Raw genomic sequence first — 19,976 nt, 5'->3', positions numbered from 1 at the left:
GTATGAAGTATCTTGTATCTTGATTATAGTGATGGAAACAACTGTTTATAATTGTCAAAACTCAAACTGCACACTTAAAAATGGCTAAACTGTATTTTAAGTAACTTGTACTTCAATAAAGCAATTACCCATGAATTAGAGAAGTAGGCATTTACCTACACTAGCGGATTAGTAAACGATACAACCTCTACCAAAACCAAGTTGCAGTATCCTCCCCCCCTGCGCCTCGCTCCCTGGTAGTGCTGGGGATGGAATCCCCAGGCCTCGCACATGCTCCATCTATCATCACTGATCCACACCCCCAACCTGGCAGTAACTTTAAATTCCTACTCTTTGTACTTTTAGAAATGTTATATACTTTTTAACAAAACACTGGAACAAAGAAATGAGTATAACGACATTTTCTCAGTTTTGTTTTTAGTAATATAAAACTGGGTAGACTAGGGATATAGTTCAGCAATAGAGCACAGACTGAGCATGCACAAGGGCTAGCAAAGTGGCTCGAGGGTTAAGAGCAGGCACAGGGCACTGGGTTCAATCCCCAGCACCAATAAAGAAATTAAAAGTAAATCTGTGTAAGTTATGACTTATCCATAAAATGGAAGACTATTAGAAATTTCTATGAAGCTGCAAATTATATACAAATTAAACACTTTCTATGATCATTTTAAAAGTATATACTATACAGATAACACACCAGAGTTATATAACAAGATTGTCTCAAAAAAAAAAAAAAGCACATACAGTACGTAATAGGGCTTCTGAGTACCAGCTACACTGGTGTGTTCATTATATGACAAAAATATTAAGCTTTGCTTGTACACTTTCTTTATATATATACTATAACCAACAACATAAAGTTTACCAGTTACCAAAAAACATGGGAGAAATCATTCAATTTGAAAACTTTTAAGTGTTATGTATGCATCCAAACCTAGACTAGAACAGCAGTTGCCTCTGAGCAGGGGTCCAGCAGGTAGGTAAGAGACAGAAAAGAAGGGGTGCTTACTTTCCACTGTATAACCTTTGGTACCTTTTTAATTTGTCCCATGTGTACCTGTTATATACTTCAAAACGTATTTAACTGAGACCATATGCAACTGTAAAATGCAAAAGTTGTCTTTTGGGGTTTTTTTTTTTTTTTTTTTTTTTTGGTTTTTGGGTTTTTTTTTGACACAGGGTCTCACTATGTAGCCCAGGCTGGCTTGAACTTTCAATCCTTCTGCCTCAGCCTCTTGAGCGATAGGATTACACAAGCACAACTCTATGCCTGGCCTGCTGCTGTATGTTCATTTCTTGTTTGTTTTTGGCAGTTCTAGGGTATGAATTCATTCCCTCGCCCCTGCTAGGCAATCCCTTCACCACTGCAGCCTCACCTCCAGTCCTTTATGCTTTATTTTCCAGATCAAGTCTCGTGTTTTGACTCAGGCCAGACCAGATTGTTCTTTGACATAGTCTCCCTAACACACACACACACACACACACGCACACACCCTCTATACCCCTGTCCCCAACCTCCTTTCCCTGAAACCCATGATCCTTCTACTAGCTGATATTATCTTTTTTTTTTTTTTTCGCAGCACCGCGCTTTGAACTCAGGGCCTCACACTTGGTAGGCAGGCACTCTACAGCTTCAGCCAGTCCACCAGCCCTTTTTGTGATTTTTTTTTTTCTTCTCCCAGATATGGTCTCAAGAACTATTTGCCCAGGGCTGACTTCAAACCACTATCCTCCTGATCTCTGCCTCCTTAGTAGCTAGGATTACAGGCATGAGCCCCTGGCGCCCAGCCAGAAATTTTCTTAATATGGAAATAAACTAGAGGCAGACATGGATTAAGATTTGTAACAGTTCATTACAACACAAATCACAACAGTCTCTTTCTCACTGCTTTTGTAATTGGGAGAGTATAAATACCAACTGAAGAAATAAATTTGTAACAGAATCATCTTTCTCGATTTTGAATAGGGTTTTGTGTTAAGATTCAACAGCAGAAAGTATGAAAATCTCAGACTGTTAAATGAGAAAATGAGAAAATGAGAAAAAAACATTACATTAAGCACACAATACCATCAAGGGGACACAGGCATTCAATAAATGGTAGTGATAAAGGTAATTTTTAATATCAATCAATAAGTGGTAGTTTTTATCTTTTAAAACTAAAAATAGGAAACACAATATCATCAGCACACAGAATTTTATTAGAGGTAAAAGAATGAAAGACAGAGCAAGAAAGACTTACTAAAGACTGAATTATAAAGCATAACGCTAGAATGAAGAAGATGAGGCTTGGAAATGTACATTCGAGTCAGATTTTGAAACCCTTTGGAGAAGAAATGGAGTTTAGAATTCATAGATGAAGAATAATGAGGTTTCAAGCCTTTGAGCAGTCAACAATAAGAAAGGAGAAGGTAAAGGGTGTAGCTAAGGACAAAGGGTGTGCTTAGCATGCACAAAGCCCTGGGTTCAAACTCCAGCACCAGGGGGGAAAAGGAGAAACAGGCATTCTCAAGAACAAATGCGATATAAATTCAGTATGATCTCTGCAGAAAACTGAAAGAGCCCCTAAGATTTAAATACACATTTCCTTAATTCAGAAACTTTGCTTCCAAGATTTGTGTACTAAAATGTATTCACATCAGCACACAGATCTACAGATAGTTAGTGAAGTATCATTCAAAAAAAATAAAAGAACTGGTACCTGTGGCTCACATCTGGGAGTTATTTGGGAGGCTGAGATCAGAAGGATTGTGGTTAGAGGCCAGTCCAGGCAAACATTTCAGAGACCCATCTCCAAAATAACCAGAGATGTGGTTCAAAATGGACCAGAGATGTGGCTTAAGCGGAAGAGTGCCTGCTTTGCAAGGGAGAAACCCAGAGTTCAAACCCGAGTACCACCAAAAAAAAAAAAAAAAGAGTAAAAAATTGGAGACAGTAATGAGAGTCATTATTAACTCCCATCAAATCATTAGTTTAATGGAATAGCATACAGCCTTTTAAAAACATGAGATATAAACCAGGTGTAGAGGTTCATGTCTACATTCCCAGCACTTCGAGAGGCAGGGCCAGGCACAAGCGACACTTACCTGTAATTTTATCTACTAGAGAGACTGAGATAGGGAGGACTATGGTTTGAGGCCAATCCGACCAAACAGTTCTCAAGACCCCATCTCCAAAATAACCAGAGCAAAATGGACTGGAGGTGTGGTTCAAGCAGCAGATCACCTGCTTTGCAAGCTCAAAGTTCTGAGTTCAAACCCCAGTCCCAACAACAACAACAAAAAAAAGGCAGAGGCAGGAAGACAAAGAGGTAGAGGCCAGCCTGAGCTATATCACAACTACATAGCAAAACCCTGTTGAGGGGGAAGAGAGGAAAAGGGTGAAAAGGGAGAAGAGGGAAAGAGAGAGGAAAACATAACATACAGATCACAGTATTAAAATGTCCTCTAAGAGTAGTAGTCTTTGGGAGGGGTAGCTATAAAGACCAAAGAGCTATAGTTACCCTTTCCGAATACCTTATTTTTCCAGGGTACACCTTTTTTGTACTTAAGACTTTCTATGTGTGTGCTTTCTTTTCAATTTAAAAAAATATTAATTTAGTGGCTAGAGGCCCTAACTCAAGCAGCAAAGCTCCTTCCTCGAAAGCACAAAGTCCTGAATTCAAATACCAATATTGCCAAAAAAAAAAAAAAAAAATTTCTATTATCAGAGTAGCAGAGCATGGTCACACTTGTAATCCAAGCTACTCAGAAAGCAGAGATCAGGAAGATCTCTGGCAAAAAATAAATGAAAGAACCCATTTCAATCAATAAGCCAGATGTGGTGGTATACACCTGTGATACCAACTACACTGGAGGTTATAGGTAGAAGGATCATAGTCTGAGGCTGACACTGGGCAAAAATACAAGACCCTAATAAAAAGTAACTAAATCAAAAGTAGTAACAAGTTCAAGGCCCTGAATTCAAACCCCAGTACTAATGAATATGTGTAGTATTATTTACTTTTTAAAAACGTTCATAGTTTTATTACTATAACCAAGCATTGCAGAACAAAAGGTATGGGAAAGAGAAAAGATTAGAAGCAACAATTAGTTTCCTTTAACCTGTTCCATCTCCTTCATGAAGTTTTCCCTTACTACCCCAGTTGAAAAATCACCTTTTCCGCTGGGTCCTGGTGATTCTCGCCTGTAATTCTAGTTATTTGGGTGGCAAAGATCAGCAGGATCGAGGTTCAAAGCCAGCCCCGGCAAATAGTTTGTGAGAGACACTATCTCAAAAATACCCAACACAAAAAAAGGGCTGGCAGAGTGGCTCAACTGGTAGAGTGCCTGCCTAGCAGGCATGAGGCCCTAGAACCACAAAAAAAAAAAAAAAAAAAAAAAAAAAAGTACTGCCAGAAAAGAGAGAAAAGAAAATCATCTTTTCTCTTTTCTTCCTCAGAACTTCTAGAGCTTCTATATTGATGCAACCATTTTTATTTCTCCGACTACATTCACTTCTCAACCAGACTATCCGATCCTCTCACAAAGAGGTTTTAATAACTATAATACTTAGCACAATTCTCTGAAAAACAATGGTGCCAAGTAGCTTTTTTCTTTTGAGACAGAGTCTCACTGTGTTGCCCAGGCTGGCCTCACATACCTAAGGTCAAGTCATCTTCCTGCCTCAGTCTCCCAAATAGTTGGGACCATGGATGAATACCATGGCACAAGGCTAAAACATTTGAGCAACTTAAAGAGGATCTGTACAATCCTAGTACAACTGGGAAAATATATGATGTACACTAAGACCCAGACATGATTCATCTGAGACAAGCCAGTAAGGGAGACAAACACAAATCCTTAGAACTCTAAGTTTTATCTTAATTTCCAGGTGGAAAAACTGACTGCAGAATTGAATTCCAGAAACTTTCATATCAAAACAAAGCACTGGGCAGGAGGAGCCTAAAATGACTATAACCAAGAAAATAGAGGGTTTAGGGGCTGGAGGTATGACTCAAAGGGCAGAGTGCCTGCCTAGCAAGCACAAAGCTCTAACTAGAAATCCCCAGTACTGTAAAAAAAAGGCTTTTAAAACTTTTCAAGCGATTACTCCCTACCAAAAAGTAGACTACCAATCAACAAATACCGGCCCATGTACATGTGAACAAATATCAAGATTCATATCAAAAAATTATATTTTGTTTTGGTGATCTGCTAAATTTATTTGTATCAGATGAGATCTGAAATGTGCCCTTAATGACCAAACTAGATAGCAAGGGAGAATAGGCAAAAAGAAAACTATCATGAATGAAACAAGGGGAAGTAAGTCAGAAAGACTGATGAGAACAGTGTGATTACATCCCAATGTATGAGATGCATATTATCCCAGCACTAGGGAGGCGAAGGCAAGAGGCTGAGAGTTCAAGGCTAGCCTGGGCTACATAGTGAGACCTGGGGAGGAAGGGGAGGCAAGGGGAACTGTAATAAAATACTAGGTTAAGAAATTTGGATTAGGCTAGGTACCACTGGCTCATGCCTGTAATTCTAGCCACTTAGGAAGCACAGATCAGGAGAGGATGGCAGTTCGAAGTCAGCCTGGACAAACAGTTGGTGAGATCCTATCTCGAAAATACCCAACACAAAGCAGAGCTGGCAGAGTGGCTCAAGTGGCAGAGTTGCCTGTCTAGCAAGTGTGAGCCTTAAGTTCAAACCTCAGTACCACCAAAAAAAGGAAGAAATTTGGATTGTATTCTAGAGGTTTTTGAGCAAAACTTGATCAAAATGTTTTTTAGTAAGATTAAAACTATCAGAGGGCAGAAGGTAGGCATGGCCCAAGAGATAGGGTGCAAGCTTTGTGAGGGCAAAGCCCTCATTTCAAACCCCAGTACCACCAAATTAATTTTTTTTAATGCCAGAAGGGACAGCAGCGTGTACCTGCAATCCCGGCTACTCACAAGGTGAAATTAGGAGGATCATGATCTAAAGCCAGCTGGGGCAAAAATGTGACACCCTGGGCTGGGGGCATGGCTCAAGTGGTAGAATGCCTGCTTAGCAACTGTGAGGCTCAAGCCTGTAATCCTAGCTACATGGGAGGCTGAGATTAGGAAGATCACTTTGAGGTTCAGTCCAGGAAAATAGTTTGAGACTCCATCTACAAAATAACCAGAGCAAAATGAACTGGAGGTATGGCTCAAGCAGTAGAACCTGCTTTGCAAAAGTGAAGCCCTGAGTTCAAACCCCAGTACCAATAACATACTAGAATTTGAACTCAGGGCTTCACACTTCCAAACCAGGCGCTCTACAGCTTGAACCATATCTCCAGTCCCAGAAAAAAAAAATTAAACTAAAAGCTAAAAGGGCTGTAGGTATGGTCTGAGTGGTAGCGCACTAGCAAACTAGACCCTGAGTTCAATCCCCAGTACTGAAGGGGGAAAAAAAAAAACTAGCAGATATATAGGAGGTAAACGGTAGCTACTACTTTGAAATCTATTACAGTAATCCAGAAAGAGTCTGAACTAGTTTTAGGAATTGTAATGAAAATATATTTAAGAAAAATGTAGCAAAAGTATTCTACAGAGGCAGAGCACTTGCCTAGAATGTCCAAGACCATGGGTATGTTCTCCAGTACAACCACAACTTCAAAAATTAAAATAAAAAGAGCTAAAGAAAACAAAACCAACTTACTCAATACCATTACTCACTTAGCATTCATTGAATATTTAAATGATCCTTTCTTGAAACATCGTACCTCTGTGCCCTTGTTATTGATTACCAAAAACAAGAAATGTGTTCTCTCAGTACTAATTTATTTAAAGTCTGCACCCTGATCAGTGGGTCACAAGTCCTCTAACCTTCTCTAAAACTGAGTAGTTACAGATTGCCTGGGATTGACAAATGTAAGTACTGATTGTGTGCACCTTGAGGTTAAAAACCTTGTTAATGTCACAGAATTTAAATAGTAAAAGCTTAACAAACACTGAGTATATGTTTGCATGGGGGTGTGGGTAGCAGCCAAGCATCAGCAAATTGACAGTGAAGTTTAAGGCTAAGAAAATGATGGTATGAAAACTCAGTTTAAAAAAAAAAAGTTGCACATGGGAGCTATCTTTGACAAAAGAAAAGGGAGACTGCAGATTACTGGGCAAATTCACAATTGCAGTTTTGCCTAATATGGGATCCATACACCTAAGACACCTCTGTTCTTGAAGTAGCTTCCTGAAGTTCACCTTGGTTCTTTCTGGTCTCAAATGACCCTCTGATGGATCCAAGTTAAGACTTTTCTAGATGCAGCCAAATGCTTGCTTCAATAGCAGCAGAATCAACTACTTTGGCTGGGACAAAAGTATCATCATAAAACACAACTACAACCAGTCAAGTAAAAGATAGAGATGAACTTGGAGCAGAGGGTGCGTAAACCAAAGACACAATTTCATGACAAGAATACTAGGTAATTCTAGTATTACCTAGTAATACTTAGTAATTCTTCAAACATTTTTAAAAATGTCACATTTTAATCTCAAACAATCAAGCCAATACAGCTACTCTACTGAATTCAACTCATTCATTTAACTGATGACAGTTTTACTCAGAGTAAACAAAGTATCACCATTTTTACACAAGAAGGGACTAAAAATTCTGTTCTCGCTCTCTCATACATGTTTTACCCACTTATAGCACATACTATAATAGTTCAAAATCATCCATACTGTCCCCAAAATCTTGAAGTCAGTACTGAAACTGCATCAGAAAGAGCTTAATTCACTGCATGGTTTTGATCAGTAAAAGTTAAATATGAAACCAGGCATGATGGTACATCCCTGTAATCCCAGCACTGCAGAGGCTGAAGTAGGAGACTAGAGAGTTGAGAGGCACTGCAGTCTGGCTTATACAGGGAGACCCTGTCTCAAAAAAAAGGGGGTGGGAGGGAGGTGGCCCAAACAATGTATACACATGTAAGTAAATGTAAAAATGATAAAAGGAGAAACAAAAAAATAAATAAAAACAGAACATGCTGCAGCATCAAAAAAAAAAAAAAAAAGTCAGTGAAGAACAAATGAAGTTCACAGATGCCAGCTCTTCTGGAAATTTTAAATGTTTTTCTTAGGAGAAAAAAAATTTTTTTTTTCCTTAAATAGGGCTGAGGTGTAGTCAGTGGTAGAGCAAGTTTGCCTAACATGAGGCCCTGGGTTCAATCTCCTGTACAGCAAAAATTGAAAATAAATAAAAATAAGTAAATGAAAGACCATTCTACATAAATATATGATAACATCAGTTTATACAATTTTCTAACAGAAGAACCTTGGGAAGCTCTTACAGGGTACTCTTGTTTTTAAATTTAAAAACAGACCTGGAGAAGTTTACCCAAGCTTACACATTATTCTGAACTCTCTCTGCTAAGAATTCTTTTCAAAGTGTTCCTGTTGTTGTTCTGGCAGTAGTAGGGCTTGAACTAGGAGCTTTGAGCTTGCCAGGCAAGCTTTGAGCTTTGAGCTTGCTGTACCACTTGAGTCACACCACCAGCCCCTAACAAATGATTTTGATCAGATAAACCAAAATGGGAAAAATACAGGTTTTCATATGTATATTTTTAAGTTGTTTTGAAGCTGCTCTACCCAACAGCAGTTAACTTTTTATAAAAATCTCAGTTAAGAACACTTAAGATTATGATAAACTTCTGCTCTCAAAGTTAAAATAATTTGGCCTTAGATTTCACTTAAACAGATGAGCAAAGAATACTCACTCCCCTTTTTTTGTTGTTGTTAAACCCCTTTCTTTTCCCTCCCCATGCCTTCTCCTCTTTTGTGCTAAAGTTCTCAAATGCATGAGATGGAGGAACAATACCACAATACAACTGAAGGCTTCCTGCTTACTAGTCAGTCATTATTCTTAAGACTTGAGAACTTTCAAAACACTGCTTTGCTTGGCTTTGAAATTCCCTCTTTCAGATTTTCCCTCCTTCATGGAACATCTATTTAAAAGAATGACTTCAAAAATGTCTTGCTGCACCCAATCAAAATTCTCTAAGCAAACTAAATACTGTCAGCCTTAGGTATGAAGATGGGATTTAAATGCCTGAAGTTTGACAAACACCAATTAAAAAGTACAGAACAGAAAGAAGAGTACATTTCTGGCCAAACATAAGTCCTGCCCTCATAGGCATAAATTAAACCTGTTTCTGAAAAATTCCATATTTATATGGAAATTATCTCAAAGTTAAAACCATCACTTTAAAAAAACCTATTAATATTCAGAGACTCAAGTTCTCTGAACTACACTGAGTTGAAAAGGGGTAAGTCAATCATTACTGACTTAAATGCATTTTGAAAAGTTGGCAGGGAGGTGGAGTGGCTCAAGTGGTAGAGCCAAGCCCTGAGTTCAAACCCCAGTACTGCCAAAAAAAAAAAATTAAAAATTTGTCAGAGACATAACTAATTACCAGCACTTAATACCTGAGAACATGGGAGAATTTCCCAGTACCTCTGAGCCCATCTGGATAGAGGTAGTGAGGCAGGCTAAATTAGGGAAGCATAGAAAAATACTACATTTTAGATTAACCATGCTTTGGTTCAGGAACTGCCCTCACCTGGCCAGGAACCACCAATGCCCCTCCCCAATCATTAATTATTGGCTGGGAATCTCCTTGTGCTCCCCTTCCCATAGCTTATCTTAGGTTTTAAAAGCACCTGAAGGCAGAAATAGCTCTCCCTCAGCTTCCACCTCACCATGCTTCCCTTTGTATTTCCCATCCCTAACTTTTAATTGACTCCATTTATACCCATGTGTCCTGCCATGGATTTTTCCCGGTGGGATACAAAGAACTTGGGAGTCTTCTGATCACAGACTGCACCAGAGCCATTAACAGCAGCACTTACTAATAAATTTATTAGGCTGTTGAGATAAACCAGTGAAGCTACTCAAGACATGAGGAGGAATAAATTGCCCAGTTTACCATGGATTCCTGCATTTTGGTTAGAGTTAAGATGGAAGGTGCATGACTAACAACTTGTTAAAATGATATGATAGGAAATTTTTCAAAACCTCTAACACTTTAAAGAAAAAGCAACTCACTTATTTTAAATAATGTTTAATAAAGCCTAATCCCAGTACAACAAAATAATTCAGGTAGTCCCCTGGAGTTAGTTCTCACGGGATTTAACCTATCTATTCAACACTCAATTAACCATAAAGCTTACACTAATTGCGGATCATGTGACTTCTAAGATCCTCTTCCATCTATCCACCCACTACTCCAACTCAGCTGCCATAGCTGAGCAAAGCCCAACGGTGCAAGATTATTCATTACTATGTGATACCCTGCAGGCCCATATTCCTTTCTCACACTGTGTGGATAAGCAAGAGTTAAATTTAGTATCTCATCAACCTGGCTTCCACAAAGTAAAGTTTCATAACCTTGACTGCCAACAAGGAGCTCAAACATTTCAACAGAATGTCTTCATAAAACAGTAAACAAAAATGTCACACCCTTTCTTAAATATATTAATTTTTAAAATTAACAGGAAAGAAAAACTAAGATACAAAGCCTTGCTCTTAGAATATTCTTTTATTTTAGATAGGTAAAACCTATTTGCCAGTCAGGTCCAACTCCTTTCCTTTGCCTCCAGGCCACAAGTTTACTATACAGTTAAATAAACCTTTACTACTGCCCCCGATACAAGTTCACCTAGTCAGCAATACTACCAACTAAATTCTGACAAAACTGGCAACCAGCAGTACACAGTCTAAGAAGATTATCTAGCTGTGGCTAAACTGGCCTTCTAGACACGAAGGTCTTCCTTTCCACTCCCTGGTGTATCTTCTGGCCATTTTCCTGTTCATTTAGCAACTTTCTGCCAGAAGGTAGGAAAGGGAAAGGCAATTAAATTTAAGTCAACGCCATCGTTCTTTTTTTAAAGCTATAGGATATGCCACATAGGCTGTGGATAAGTTGTACCCTTAAACCCGAAATAATTTCTCAGAAAAACAATGAACCAAACGTATTTACCTAACAAACATTAACAAACTCATAGATAAACCTCACTGCAATAGAGCCCCTCCTCCTCCACCATCTTTACTGTTTTAAGTGTTCATTCCCTAATCCCTTCCCCAATTCCAAAACACACTCATGAAAAGGAGAGAAAATGCCTATGTTTTACTGAAGGACTCAATCTGAAAACCAGAATCTAACAGTCACCTTTTTCTTTCAATTTACTGAACTATGAAAAAGAAAATGCTAACATACAATGTCAATGCTAATTTTCTGCTCCCAGAGCTTTAACCACTCAGTAATAAAAATAATGCAAAAAAGAAACATACTATTGAGTACAGTAAACTCAAACCAAACTGGTTTGGTTAATATCTGGTTTAATGTGTGAAAACTATAGTATCTTTTCAATCATGATCAACAACTCTTGTTTTACTAGTCCCAGGAAGCATTAACTGAATAACAATTGTATTAAATTGTGGCCAATTTGCTATGTAGACAAACAGCCACTGGAGGCTATACTCATTCTAAATTTGCAACAAATTAAGTTTTCAAAAGTATTCTACACCCTCTGGGCAAGGTTTGAAACTACATGTCTTTTTTTTTTTTTTAAAGGAAGCCATTTATGTTAACTAATTAGGAATAAGACAATGGGGGGGTCAGTTATCTTATCCTATTGTCCAAACTAAAAGACAGTTTAAAATTCTCAAAAACATAGTAGTCTTTGAATTAAGAGAAACTATTCCAGAATCATATGACTAATGCACAAAGCACTGAACTCTTTAAAAAAAAAAAAAAAAAGTTTTTTTTTCTTTAAGTTTAACATTACCAGGTAGGGAGCTTATTTCCAAAGATCAGGTAAGAAGGCATGCAGCTCAGCAGTAAGGCACTTGCCTGGCATGCATGAGGCCCTGGGTTGGATCCCGAGCACCAAAAAAAGACATTAGTAAGCAACCATTCTTTACACATCTCCCAGAAAAAGGGTCCAGGGTCCAACAGTACACTCACTCCTTGCTGAATATTTTCAGGGGAAGGCACTTTACATAAATAATTTTCAAAGGGAAATGGGCAGTGTCAAAGTAGACTGAAATTTGCTAGGGGGTGTAGCTCTGTGGATCCAGCACATGCTTAGCATGCTGGATTCAATCCCCAGCACTCAAAATATATAGAAATTGTTTAACATAATTCCTAATTACCTCGTTCTATTATCACTGAATTGCTTTAATGAGCTGTTAGTAAATTTTAAAAACCATTCTAGCTGGGCATGAAGGCTAACACTGGTAATCCATCAATCGAGAGGCTGAGGCAGGAGGATCTCAAGTTCAAACCAGGCCAGCCTGGGACTGGGAGCAGGTGGCTCACGCCTGTAATCCTAGCTACTCAGGAGGCAGAGGAGGATCAGGTTAGAAGCCAGACCCCTATCTTGGAAAAAAAATTTAAAGAATACATTTAAAAAAAAAAAAATCACAAAACAGGGCTGGAAGGGTGGCTCAAGTGGTGGAGTGCCTAACAAGTGTGAGGCCCTAGGTTCAAATCCCAGTACCGGGTTAAAAAAAAAAAAAAAAGAAGGAAATTTTGTTAATTTTGCTGAACTCTGTATTTTCAAAATCTCTATAGTTTAAGGGATATTTTCTGGTAGAAACATTTCCTACAACTATTCTAGAAAAATTATGGTGTCACACTCAGTCCACAATTCTCACCTTCACACCTTCAAAACACATTTCTACATGCCAAAGTCTGGCATATACCTTTTTCTTCTTTAAAAGTGATTACACAATTAAGTCATTTCTACCAATATATAAAACATCCTATAATTTAGGATCACAGGCAATTTAGATTTCTGCTCATTTAAATGCAGAACGTGAAGCATCATCCAGTGACAGGCGCTGTCGTGTTCAATATCATTTTACATTTTACAAACAGAGCCTCATCTTAAAAACATCAACCCTGCAGGATTCTTCATCCTAAAGCCCCATAGGGTGTGATTTCTTTACAGGTGTTAGTACATAAAGCAACACACGTGGCTAAATTCAGAGGGCCTTTCTAAGAGCTAGCAGCATTTTTTAAGACAGTAAAAGAAAAACGGCATCTCTCCTTCAGTTCTTCTTATTTCCCTGCTTTGGGTATCCAATGGGAGTGTGTTACGAATTAAAATTTTAAAGAATCAGTCCAAAAACCAAAAACCCTGTAGCAAATGCTAACAAGTCATTGCCTCAGATGGGGGAAAGGGAGCGTTCAGGGTGGAAGAGATTCATTTTTCAATGTTGTACCTTTTTAGCTGTATACGGTACAACCATTTTTTAAAGAAGCAACCGTTCACGAACTTACAGGTTTCCAATAGCATTTTGGCTTAAGCAGCACTCTGGCTGAAGACCTAGGACTTGTCGCCTGCTCATCTTAAAACAACCTGCCGCCTCACGGGCTCATCTTCACACGGCGGGCACTGGGGGCCGGGCGGCCGCGGTCCCGCTCCCCTCCCCGGCCGCGGCGGAGGCCGCTGCTCCCCGCCTTCCTGCTTCTCTACCGTGCGCGCCTAATAACAAAAACAGGCTGGCTTCGAAGCGCGGCTCAAAACTGCAAAAAGGAAGTCTTCGCATTGGGGAGGGGAAGGAAAAAAACAAAAGTTTGCACTCGGAGTGCATCTCAGCCTCCCTCCCCGCACTCGTGAGTCCGGGGGACCGCGGTGGGATCCGGGATGCTCCGTTCCCCTCCCTCCCTGCTGATCCCCGGGTGAACTTTTCCACCCCAGATGCCCTCGGTCCGCCCGGGAACCCACGACACCCCCGGCACCGACTCCCGGCGTGGATTCCTGAAGGCCTGGGCAAGTCATTTTCTCTAATTACCACTAACTGGACCAATGAGCGACAGAAGACGGGCGAGGGCAAAGGCAAAATAACAACAGTAACGCTCAGGACGGCGATCGCTCCATCCCACCCAGCAACTTCCCACCGCCTTCCCCCAGCCTGCGCGGCAGACGTAGTAAAATGCCCTTCTCCCAACTGCGAAAACTGCGAGAACTACAGCCGAGTCCCCCCAACCCCGCGAGAGGAAACCCCGCTGCCCACTGGGGCCAAAGTCATTTTTAAACGCCCAAGTGCGGGAAGGAAACCGCAACGACCCCCACTGGAGCCCCGAGTGCGGCTCCCGGAGGCTGGGCGGGGGTCCGCGCCGGCGCCCCGGTCCTTCCGGGTAACTGCGGAGGGGCCAAGCGGCCAGGGCCGCGGGAGGCAGAACCAAGATAAACTTCAGGGACACCAGAGCAAAGTGGGCCCCCGTGGGCCTCCCCCAAACTCCTCGGACGACCCCTCCGCGCACGGGAAACCCCCCCGCCCCGCACCCCTCAGCCCGCTGCTACCCAGCCTGGGCTCTCCTCTCCCGCCGCCCCCTGCCTGAAAGGTAGAGGAGAAGCGAGGTGGCCCCGACACCCCGAAACTACACCTCGGCGCGCCCCCCACCACCACCGCCCGGCGCGCCCCCTCAGCGTCCAGCCCGAGCCGCCCGCTCGCGGCAGCCCGGGTGCCTCGCCCTCTCCCCTCCGTCTTGCACCCCACCGCTCGCCCGCCGCCACCGCCTCCTTTATCTCCACTCACCACCCGCCGCCATTTTCCTCACAGCTCCGCTTTAAATCGGAAACTCGCCGCTGAGCCCGAAGGCGCCGCCGCCACCACCGACTCAGCCGCGGCCGCCGCCGTCCGCTGTGAGGGGCTGAGGCGGCAGCCGCCGAAGTCGTGGCGCAGGGGCCGCCGGGATATGTAGTCCCTCGGCCACGCCCAGCACTACCGGTCCCAGGGGGCCATGCGCGGCCGGCCCAGGGTTCCAGCGCCCCGCAGGCTTCCGCGGCCGAGGGCGTGGCCAGCGAGACCCACGGGCAACTCTCGCTTCCCTTCCCCCCGCAAGCCCACGCCATCCCCCGCCGCTGCGAGGACCCGAGAGCTGGAATGCGGTCCCCGCCCTGCCCTTATTTATTTATTTTTTCGTGCTTGTCTTCAGCCAGTAATAGCTAACGTTTATGGAGCATTTATTGTATGCCAAGCACGGATTCTCCAAGGAAGCATCCTTTAGGTACCACGATCATTCGTATTTCTCAGATGCATAAACTGAGGCATGAGGTCAGAAGCCCAGAGACTGTTCAGTCACCCGGTGAAAGGTTATTAGGCTAGAGGATATTCCGTCCAAAAGTATCATTTCCTCGAGTATTTATGACTTACAACAGCGAACGGCTTGCTTTACAATGGAGCGATCTGGCAGACACCACCTTACCCAAGTGATCGATTGAACTTAGTGTCGCCCGTAATGGGTCCAGCTGTCATTATGTGCCTCCCGGTACGATGCAATGCGGAAAGCGTAACGCTACCTCTGTAGTGTGCTTGCCAAAAATAAATAAATAGATTAAAAATAGCTAACCCGAAAAAATAATCAAACGAATCCAGAATATGGGACATTCTGCACAACAAATAGCATGGACTCTTCATATCAAAGCAGAAAAAGAGGTGAAAACCAAATGCGAACATGAGATTTGGTTAAGGATAATTTTATGGAAAAAGCATTGGGAGATGAAGTTTTGGTTGTTGTTGGGGAAGGATTTTTCAATGGAATGTGTAATAGGTAATATTGAATCAATATGACATGTCTTGAGTGTGAGCAAAATAAAATGACCTGACAGGAGCCCCACTATCACCACCAATGTTTCCCACTCCCACCTGGACTCCTCGCTGCTCCCCCTGTTTTCATCTTTCACCCCTGGAGTCTGCTCTCCACCGGGCAGTCAGAAGGATCCCGGTAAAAACCCAGTCAGTTTGTCTCTCTTCTCCAAAGTCCTTGCAGTAACCCTCAAAGCACCACAGAACCCAGCTCTCACCTCTGCGCCCTCCTCTAAGCTCATCATCCCCTTGGCTTCCACTCACTGCTGTAGCCCAGGTGCACAGGACCCTTTGTGTCTCCCAGCACGCTTAGCACACTCCAGCCTCAGAGACCTTGCACTTTCTGTTTCCTTTGCCTAGAGCACTCCTCCACCCCCAGAAAATCCCAATTGCCCACTCCTTCATGTCCCCAGGTCATTGTCCAAACATCACTTTGTCAGTGATGCTTTTCCCAAAGTGTTCTATTTTAAATTCTTGCCCACTCAAATCCTGGCTTCCCTACCATTCTTCTCTTTGTTCCCTTTCTCTTCTAAGTACTTCATATCACTGTAATCATCACACATTTTTAATTTTCTTAATGTCATTGTCTCCATTCCTTACAAAAATGAATGCTCCATGAAGGTGACGTGACATCTTCTCTCTTTGCTCTCTGTGTCCTCGGCACCATAGATGCGTTCAGTCAATATTGGCCTTATAGACCAATTCATTCCCATACCAAACAACAAATGATAAATACTGTGTTTAATGCTGAAAATCCAGAGATGAAAACTCAGACCTACACAGCCCTTCACCTGAGCAACTCTCTCCCAGCTGCTGTCCTTGCATTTCTCATGGTCCTCTGCAAGCCACTCCTCCCCAGGAGCCAGAGACATCTTTCTAAAACTATACATTAAAGAGAGGAGGGAGTCATGCCTATAATCCTAGCTACTAGTGAAGCAGAGATCAGGAGGATCATGGTTCAAAGCCACCCCTAAACAATAGTTCATGAGGCCCTATCTCAAAATTACCCAACACAAAAAAGGCTGAAGGAGTAGCTCGAGTAGTAGAGAGCCTGCCTAGCAAGCATGAAGTTCTGAGTTCAAACTCCTGTACCACCAAAAAAGAAAGTTATAAAGTCATGTTATCTCTAACTTCCAATGAATAATGATTAGCCCCCATCTGAATTCTTCTCAATTGGCCATCTCCCTTTCTGAACCATAAACCCCGTTAGGGCAGGGAATCTGCTTTGTTCTCTGCTGTATCTCCAGTACCTAGGTTAGTGTCTGGCCTGTGGTAGGCACTTAACAAATACCTGTAGAAGAAAAGAAAGAAGCAAGGAGAAAGGAAGAAAAAAAAGGAAGCAAAGAGAGGCTTTAAGAAAGGAAATCAATTTGATTCAAGTACAGTACATACACTAATATATATTTATATTCAACATATATATGTCCACAGAAAGTATAATTGATAATAACAGTGAAAATACACATTCAAGTGGTGCCAGAGAAGGATTGAGGAAATCCTCAATCAAACCCACATGCTGACTTTGATGGAACCTGTAGGCAATCCCGTACTGAGTGGCACCATCTGGACTCATCTGAGCTGAGTGACATCCTCAGGTTGATAGTCTGTGGGGACACCTATCTTCCTTCTTTCCTTCCTATTTGCACAAACCTTTCCTCCATGAAAGGGTCACCTCGCCTTTTTGCCCTCTTCCTTGAATCGGGCTTGAGTCTGTGGCTGTTGACCAAAGGAAGTGGCAGAAGTGATGTGGTGGAGCCTAGGACTTCATACCATTAACAGCTTCTACTCTCTCCTTCTTGGAACCCCGCTGCCCTTCTATGACACATCTGAGCTACAGGGAGAGACCACAGGAGGAGAATTGAAGCACTCCATTTGACAGTCCCAGCTGAGATCTGAAGGGCTGGCAGCAACTGGCAGCCATGTGAGCCACACATTCCAGTCCTTCAAGGGCCCAGGAGACTACATCTGACCAGCAGGATTTGCAACAGAACTACCCCACTGAGCCAAAACAAACTGCAGAGTCATAGGAGAAAATAAAGTGGTTGTTCTTTAGGGCACTAAACTTGGCCATGGTTTGTTATGCAGCAATAGACAGCTAAAACACTCTGTAGTTGAATTGGGCTGTGACTTTCAATGGGCATGAAGAGTAGCTTCAAATTCTTCCAGGCACCAGTAGCTCACGCCTGTAATCCTAGCTACTCAGAAGACAGAGATCAGGAGGATCACGGTTCAAAGCCAGCCCGGCAAAATAGTTCACGAGACCCTATCTTGAAAATACCCAACACAAAAACAGGACTGGTGGAGTGGTGCAAGGTGTAGGCCCTGAGTTCAAACCCCAGTACCACAAAAACAAACAACAAAAAAAAGAGATAACAGACTGCCAGAGTAGTTTTTTTTTTTGGTTTTTTTGTTGTTGTTGTTTTGTTTTTTTAAATGAGTACTAGCCCTTCTGCAAATGATTCAGGGAGAAAAAAAATGCAGAGAGAGAATGCATGTGAGTGAATGTGGCAAAACATGATCATTTAGGAGACAGTTTTAGGGCACATGGTGGTTTTTGTTTCACTGTTGTATTGGGTGCTAGGAATTAAATCCAGTGCCTTATGCACACTAAGCATATGCCCTACCACTGAACTACTTTCCTGGACCCTTTGGTCTTATTCTAGCAAGTCTTCTGTAGACTTGAAAATTCCCAAAATAGAGTCAGGCGGCCGGGCACTGGTGGCTCACACTTGTGATCCTAGCTACTCAGGAGGATCATGGTTCAAAGCCAGCCTGGGAAAATAGTTCAAGAGACCCTATCTTGGAAAAACCTATCACAAAAAAGGTCTGGTGGACTGGCTCAAGGTGTAGACCTTGAGTTCAAATCCTAGCACTGCAAAAAAAAAAAAAAAGTTGGGCAGTGGAGACAAACAGAAGGAAATAAAAATTGAATCAGGCAGAACTCATAGAAACCTAAACTTTCTAAGCTTTTTCTTCCTTTTTCTGATGAGACTGGGGTTTAAACTCAGGGCTTCGTGCTTGTAAAGCAGGTGATCTGCTTAAGTCATGCCTCCAGTCCATTTTGCTCTGGTTATTTTGGACTTGGGGTCTCATAAAAGACTTGCCTTGGATGGCCTTGAACCAGGATCCTTTGGATCTCAGCCTCCCAAGTAGCTAGGATTACAGGTGTGAACAACAGCACCCATCTAGGCACTTTTTGAAGTTCTTTACATCCATTATTCATCAAAGCCTTGCACTAAGCATTAGGTTCCTGATCATGTCCCTTTTACAGATGAGTAAATGGAGTCATGAAACAAATAGGTAACTTGTTCCAGGATGTAAACCCTAGCCCATGAAAAGCTCGTGTTCCTTAACTATTCAAAGCATAATTTCCTGCTGCTCCACAGACCCAGAAATGACACAGACAGTTCATTGTCACTAGAGGCAGCTAGCTCCAGAGTGTGCTCACCAGGGGCCAGGATGTCACAATTCTGTTCTGCCATCTTCAATGTATTGTCTGTCCTTAACCTGTAACCCCATGGTCACCAGATGGTTACCGCAGCTGAAGCTTCATATCAAATCCAAGTACAGGCAGCAGAAGAATGACTAAGTGTCCAGAGAGATATTATACACCCCCGCCCCTTTTTTCAAATAGAAAACCCTTTCCAGAATCTTCCCCTTCCCCACACTCAAGCCAATGACCCCTTACATGTGTCACAGTGGGGATCTGGGGCCCAGGGCTACTTCCAGACACCATGGAATGCAGGATGACAAGCCCATTTCAGCCTTGGGCCTAAGTGAACATAGTGACTGCCTCTCAGGTGTCTGTTCTAGCCTGAGGCCTCTGCTTCTGTCCCTAGGGCTCTCAGTCCCAGTGGAACCCAGGGTCTTGTGGGTGGCAGACAAGCACTCTACTACTCAGCTACATCCCCCCAACCCTTATTTGTTTTGTTTTGTTTTGTTTTTTGGTACTGGGGCTTGAATGCAGTGGTGGAGCCACTCCACCAGCCCTTTTGGTAATGGGTTTTTCAAGATAGGGTCTCATGAAATATTTGCTTGAACTGACTTCAAATGGTGTCCTGATCTCTGCCTCCTGAGTAGCAAGGATTACAAGCACAAGCCACAAGCACCTGGCTCCAAGCCTTGGTTTTTGAGACAGGTTCTCACTATGCAGTCCAGACTGGTCTTGAAGTCCCTATCCTCCTGCCTCAGCTTTCAGAGTGCTCAGATTACAGCCACACCAGGCCCCATCCTTCCTTCTTTTATTGTGTGACCATATAGACTAGTGGTTAAGAGTGGAGGCTTTGGGAGCCTGGACACCAGTGACTCTTGCCCATAATTCTAGCAACTCTGAAAGTGGAGATTGGGAGAACCACAGCTGAAGGCCAGCCTGGGCA

The 19,976-nt window shown here is 42.4% G+C and overlaps 1 protein-coding gene across 1 annotated transcript in view; it reads right to left on the bottom strand.

The window, feature by feature from the left end:
- Ncoa3 (nuclear receptor coactivator 3) overlaps positions 1-14,708 on the bottom strand; it is a 119,516-nt gene extending 104,808 nt beyond the window's left edge. Inside the window, 1 exon segment of the mRNA XM_020180454.2 lies at positions 14,551-14,708. The gene's annotated coding sequence lies outside the window, so the exon portion shown is untranslated.
- Between the last annotated feature and the right edge of the window lie 5,268 nt (positions 14,709-19,976).

The sequence above is a fragment of the Castor canadensis genome, chromosome 5, assembly GCF_047511655.1.
Source record: "Castor canadensis chromosome 5, mCasCan1.hap1v2, whole genome shotgun sequence".
NCBI lineage: Eukaryota > Metazoa > Chordata > Mammalia > Rodentia > Castoridae > Castor > Castor canadensis.
The sequence above is the reverse complement of the archived record's forward strand: the minus strand, read 5'-3'. Positions and strand labels throughout refer to the sequence as shown.